Source organism: Trichosurus vulpecula, unplaced genomic scaffold (assembly GCF_011100635.1).
Source record: "Trichosurus vulpecula isolate mTriVul1 unplaced genomic scaffold, mTriVul1.pri scaffold_223_arrow_ctg1, whole genome shotgun sequence".
Taxonomy (NCBI): Eukaryota; Metazoa; Chordata; class Mammalia; order Diprotodontia; family Phalangeridae; genus Trichosurus; species Trichosurus vulpecula.
The window spans coordinates 1-6,789 of NW_023494508.1; the positions used below are offsets into that span (position 1 = coordinate 1).

The following is a 6,789-nucleotide window of genomic DNA, read 5'->3' on the forward strand; positions in this document are numbered from 1 at the left end:
AATCTACAATCCTATGAAGTCCAGGCTGTTTAATGCTGCCAATTTATGTCTGCAGATGTGCTGTGGGGGGGAAGGCATGTGACTCCAGCCATTCCATCAAACATGGCGGAGCCAACCCCATGTTTTGTGAACCCTATAACTACAGTGGGATGGCTGGATAGGACAGACACAGTTTTTTTTCTTTTCAGTTAGTCCTATTATTATCCAGAACCTCAAGACAGAAATAGATTGACTGGTAAGGCACAAATAGCAAGAAAGGAGATGGTCAGTTGGCCATTTTTAATTTGCTAAGTCATATAATAATGAACAACTAACAATGATATAAGGTCTTAACAAAGGGCAAAGCCCTCTGCCCATATTGTCTCACTTGATGCTTGTGACCACCCAGGGAGGTAGCAGCTGTTATCTCTATTCTATAGATAAGGAAACTGAGGCAAACAGAGGTTAAGTAACTCACCCAGGGTCACACAGCTAACATGGGTGTTAAAGCAGGATTTGAATTCGGGTCTTCCTGACTCTGAGTCCAGTGCCTTTATCCAGTGTGAGGTGGCGTCCTTTACTGGCCATTTGGACTTCGCAGAGCTGGCTCCAGGTGAAGCAGGAACCTTTTCCCTTCAGCAGCCTCTTGCTGCTCCCCTTCCCCACCTTTACATTGGCCCCTACAGTGCTTTTGTTATTAAGTGTGGAGTCTACTGTGACTGGAGGGGGAGAAATCTGATATGAAAGTATTAGGTGTTTATCCTTTACCCTTTCTAGGAATTGATTCATGGGATCTTCTAGTTTGAGCTCGAAGGAACCTCAGAGGTCATTAAGCCCAATTCTCTTTATTTGCCGAAGCCCAGAGAGAAGTTAACACTAAGAAATGCGTAATTAATGGTGAAACTGGAGGTACTGGCTGGGAGACATTTTTTTGTAAGGGTCCTTTACTGGGGACAGCACATTTAGCTGCACCAATAGGTAAGGCCAGTCCTGACTTTAGGTTTGGAAGAGTTTCAACACTGTGGGAATATAAAGGCTATGTCATCACGCTTGGGAAAATGGTTTCAAAGACAGTTCTGTTTGATACATTGAGTCACCTTTTGGAGAGTTGAGGTTCCTCTGTCCTCAGGCTTTTTGAGTTGGCTGAGTTGGGTGTGAGAACCAGCTGGGAGGTACAGCCAGTCACTGCCCAAAGCAGCCTAGCATGTCCAGAAATGGGCGTTCCCATGAGGAAGGACCCATGTCCTTGGGTATTTGGCTTAATCTTCCTTAGACTAGTATCTGTTCCCTCAACTTGCCTCCTCGGATTCCCACCAGCTCTTTCATGCCCGAATTCACATTCCACTTCCCTCCACCCCTTTGGCAGCTAGGTTGGTCAAATACTGGACCCAGAGTCAGGAAGACCTGAGTTCAAATCCTGCCTCAGACGCTTAATAGCTGTATGGCCAAGTAAGTCCCTTATCCTTCGTCATCTGTAAAGTGGGGGCGATAGTAGCATCTACCTTCCAGGGTTGCTGTGAGCATCACATGAAACAGTGTCCATGAAGTGGCTTCCAGACTTTAAATCGCCACAGACGTGTGAGCCGCCACCGTTTCCTTCCAGGTTCAGCTGAGGCTCCACGCCCTTGGCGAAGTCCCCCGTGATGCTCTCTCCCTCCTCAATGCACTCACTACGTCCAGCCCCAAAGCCGGCAAGGACCTTGGAGGTCAGCTAGTCCCAGCCCCTCGTTTTACAAGGGAGAGCGATGCCCAAGGCTGCGTGACTAGGGAATAACAGGGACACGATCCGCACTCACATCCTCTAGTTGCCAGTGGGGCTCTTTGTTCTGCTCCTGCTGCAACAGAGTTTTGGTTCCTTAAGAGCAAGGACTGGTTCATTTTGCGCTCTGTGTCCCCAGGGCTTAGGATAGTGCCTGGCACAGAGTAGGGGCTTAATAAACTTGGAGTTGAATTGAGTTGAGTTAGCTTGCCTTGCTGCCATCACCCACCCGCAACATCCCATCTCCAGCTTCCGGTCTTTGCCCAGGTGGTCTCCCAGAGGTCCTCAGCTTGCTCCAGATTACTGATCTGTTTGTACTCCCTGAAAGCAGGGCCTTCATTTGTCTTTGTATCCCCCAGTGCCTTAGCTTCAGAGGAAGCTGAGTCCTAGCACACAGAAGGAGCTTAGTAAATACCTGCGTCCTTTCTTCCTTTCCTGCTGAAGGAACTTCTCCATTGCCTCTGGGATCAAATGCAAACCCGTCAGCCTTGTCTTACAACTCCCTACACTGGTTTCCATTTCCCCTTAAAGACATTACTACATTCTCCTCTATCAGACTCCCTGCAAAAGAACCCCAGGATCTCACAGACATTGAAATATGCCTTACATTCAATGAAGATAAAAACAAATTTGCTTTGACCAGATGACGACATTCCTGCCAAACTTGGCCTCTAGTTCTTCCCTGAACTCAACATTTAACTTCCAGCCCCCATGTCTTTGTACAGACTGTCCATATGCCTAGCATGTACTTCCTCCTCCCCCTTCCAGCCCTTAAAGTCCCTAACTTCCTCCAATCCATCTCTAGGCATTTATTAGGTACCAACTGTATGCCAGGCACTGGTCAAAGTTCTAGGGCCACACATACAAAACATAAGAAGCTCTGCCCTCTAGCAACTCCAGAAAGTTCCTTGAACAAGAGCTTTGTGCTGGGCTATTTCTCTGTCTCTGCCACACCTAGCAGATTGCCTGACCCCTCGATGGCATAGATTGGGTGCTAGGCTTGAAGTTGTGAGGACCTGGGCTTGAATTCCACTTACTAGCTTTGTGAGCCCGGGTGGATCATGCTGCCTCAGTGGACCTCCCTCACTTTCCTGTTCAGAAGAGGGTTGGACTAAAGTGTCTTCCAGGTCCTGTGCTTTGGTCTTATCGCATAGTAAGGAATAGGGGTGGGTCTTGGGATTTCTTAGTACAGGGAATTCCCTTCTTCTACCACTGCAAGTTGGCACCCTCCCTCTACACACACAATCAATTGTTTCAGGGAGTGTCTAGAGCACTGAGAAGTTAAGAAATTTGCCTGATATCACACAGCCAGTCTTGGTGGAGGCCTCCTGACTCTCGGGGCTCTGACAGAGCTTTTCTGACAGAGAGTTCCACGGACAGAGCTCTGACAGCTTTTATTAAAAGCTTTTTGAATTGAAGTGGATTCAGGTTCTCCCTTCATTTTTGGCTAAGCATGAACTTAGGCCTTCAATTGGTCAGAAGCCAGTGTCAGTGGGACAGCCAGGGCTATCTGAATCCTTTATTTGAGGCCCTGTTCAACCTTTTTCTGTAATCTGTATCTTAGATGAACAAGGACAGACCAGAGTCATAAAGATGTGAAAAAGGGGCAAAAGCAATGAAAGCTGTAGCCAAGGAGAGCCCAGGTGCCTGCTGGGATGGGGAAAGGGTAGAATTGGAAGGCAGGAGGTGTGGCTCCAACACAGAACTAGTGTGTCCATGGGCCTCTGTTTCCTCTTCTGTAAAAAGGACAGAGTGATAGCACTGACCTCACAGGGTGCTTGTGAGAATCAAAGGCAGCATTGTCTGTATCATACTCTGCTAATCTCGGAGGGCCATGCAGATGTCAGAGATTATTGCTGTTCAGAACTCTTCAAGGAAGGGCTGGGATTTCATGGGTCATTTTGGTCTCAAAGGTACATTCAGAGACTGATGAAGGCAGCCCTGACAATTTCAAGTGTGAGCCCCATAAGCCAAACTTCGCCAGCTTATGACCAGCCCCTTCCCCACCCTAAGTGCATGGAGAAGCCATTTTGTCTAGACCTAGGAAGCCACATGTTAGCTCTCCTCATTAGAACAGAAGCTCCCTAGAACTTAGCCCAGTGCCTAATACACAGTGAGCCCTCAACAAGTTGTTGTTGATGGGCCAATTACTTTTCCCTTCCTCATGGAAATGCTCATTTCCAGCCACGCTAGCATGCTTTGGGTAGTGACAGTCTTAATGATTTGGGGTGTGTGTGTGTGACTTATTCTGGGCTATCAGCCCATCTTGAGACTCCTGACCACTCCGGGGCTGTGGCCCCTCATGGGCTGTTGACCATGGGAAAACAAAAGCTTGAAAATGAAGGTGGTTTAACTGTAGATTCATCTGTCTCCATGGCCCCGATCCCTCTGACCATTCAGAGCAACAAGCCCTCTGGCTCCAGCAGGAGATAATGCTGCACAGGGTCTGGTACAGGCAGCCGGGGAATGCAGGACCAGCACTTGCTGCCAAGGTGCTTGCGGATGACAGAACGGCACAGATGTTGCAGACACCTCGGGGTGTGAGACAGCATGAAGAGAGACTGGTAAAAAGGCTGATACATCTGGAAGGCAGAGGAGAGTCCCTGGTCAGGGCATGTTTATGTTCTGGTCAGGGGTGAGGTTTCTAAGCTATGATTAGATGGTCCTCAGTAGTATGTTTCTCATACTGGCTCCAGAGCTCTTCATCACCTCCTCATCTGCCTTCCCACTCTGGAGATGACTCAGCCCTGAGGCCGTTGCCCTGGTTGGGAGATTCAGACTGTCATTTCCTGCAGGGTCCCAGCCTTGCTCACTTCACTCTTAACTCACCTCCCTTTCCAGATTTCCTTGGCACCTCATGGACTGCCACCTTACTCCTGTCCCTTTTCCAGCCCCACTCCCTTCTCTGTGTTGTCTTCCCCTGGTAGAAAAGAAGCTCTTTAAGGGCAAAGATTGTCTTCCTTGTCTGTGCTCCAGTGTTTTGCACAATGCCTGGCATGTAGTAAGTAATAATACTTTCTTTATTCATCTAAAGGGTGTATGGTATTTCTTAACCAAAAGAAACATGCTGTTTTGTGCATGCCTCCCTCTACAGAAATGGTATATATGATGTTCAAAAATAAATTGGAATCATAAAATTTTCAAGAGAGGACTCAAACCTCAGTCTCTAGACTTCCAGTCTAAAAGGCTTTCAAAACACTTACTGCCTTAGCATTCTCTACAAGGACAAAAAAGGAGTCCTTTATGGTGATATTGATGAAAGGCAGCATGGCATATTTGATAGAGGATTTGGCGTTAGGATCCCAGAGACCTGGGTGTAAATCCTGCTTCTGGCACCTGCTTTTGAGGTGGAAGAGTGGGGGTCAATTATCTGGCTCCCTTTCACTCTGATACCTTAATCAGGTGAGACCACATCTCACCCAGCCAGAAGTGAGAACAGTGTGTAAACAAGTCTTCGGTACCTCCTTTGAACCAATCAATAAATCAAAGGCATTTGAGTTAAATGCAACAGGAAGTCTGTTTGGATTGGTTAGAGTATGTGTTACATATGTTCTGGCTGGGTGACCCTAGGCAAGTCTCTTATATGCTCAGTGACCCAAACACCCCTTTAAGACTATGAGTTACAAAGGAGGTGCTCACCTTTACTGGCAGTTGGAGTTTCCTCACCTGGGAAGTTTTCTATACCAATGAAATCACAGATCTGTTCTATAGTACTGGTAAGGGGGAGTGTAAAAATGGTGATATTGATACCATGTTGAAAATGGTATTTGGATTTTTCAGAAAACCTGTGTGCAGATCTCAGCTCCCATTGTGACTGGCTGTTTCACCCTAGACAAGTAATTTGTCCTCCTTTACCCTTATCTGTAAAATGGGGATCACCAAATTTTAGAGTCAGAAGGCACTCTGTTGGCCATCTACTCCTAGAGGAATGCCACGTGGGGACGACATAATGCACTCCCTAATCTTGCAGATGAAGAGACGGAAGGCCAGAAAGAATGAAGATGACAGTCGGATCTATTTCCTACGGCTGTTTTGGGGATCCAATGAGATGATCTTAGTAGTAGTAGTAGTAATAGTAGTGGTAGTGGTAATGGTGGTTTTATTAGTGGCAGTGGCAGCGGTGGTGTTAGTAGCAGCAGGCAGCAGCAGCAGTAGTGGTGGTGGTGGAGGTGGTAATTGCCGTTAACCTGGACGCGCCCTCTTTCTTCAAGCAGAAGCAGCCAGGAGAGAAGTTCTAGACAAGAGCGAGGCCGCCTCTCAGTGCCCCACACCGCGGGCACACCTAACAGATCGCTGTTCCTCGGCCTGCTCAGATAGTATTGATCCGCCATGTTCCACGGAGAGCTTGGCCTCAGGAGAGAAGAACCCCCCTGAGGGCTATTTTTTTCCCTCAAAAGGGAATCCTAGGGGAGGGGGAAGGAAGCCTATTTCTTACCTGAAACACGTCCTCAGGAATTACTTCTCTCCATTTTTCGGAGACTCGGAGCTTTGAGTAGGAGTTGAAAAGGATCCCGATGATTTCTGCGGTGGATGCACAAGACTTCAGGACCTGGTTTTTGGATGAATTCAAGAGTATGACTTAATTGTTTTGTGGAGACATCTTCAGGGCGAGGTGGGACAGGGAGCGTCCAATGGAAATGAAGGACAGAGATCCTGGATAACAAAATTTCTCCTGCTGTTCTGAAGGGATATCACACTGATTGCCAACCTCAAAGAGCAGTACTTACGGGTTCCAGGTGGAGTTGGCAGGAGGTCTCTAGTGGAGTGCCCTGGGGATCTGTGCTCTCTGACATTTTTAATCCATGACTTGGATGAAAGCATCCAAAAACGTTCACCGAATTGGTAAGGGACACGAAGCTGGGAGGGAGAGCTAACACACTGGATGTTGGTGTCAGGATCTGAAAAGACCTTGGGCAACTAGGGATCACTGGGCTAAATCAGAAACGGCATTAAATAAGGGTGAATGTCACCTCTTGGGGAGGCAGTGCTACTTAATAGAAGGCAAGATGACTCTAGAGCTGGGAAGACCCAGCTTCATGTCCAGCCTGGGA

General features: G+C 47.6%; 1 long non-coding RNA gene across 1 annotated transcript; it reads right to left on the bottom strand.

Annotated features, from left to right (window-relative positions):
* Nucleotides 1–260: 260 nt before the first annotated feature.
* Nucleotides 261–6,352, bottom strand: LOC118833324. Its single transcript, XR_005009311.1, has 2 exons — nucleotides 6,174–6,352; nucleotides 261–4,320 (listed from the first exon to the last, which is right to left on the bottom strand). It is a non-coding gene; the product is annotated as an uncharacterized LOC118833324 (long non-coding RNA).
* Between the last annotated feature and the right edge of the window lie 437 nt (nucleotides 6,353–6,789).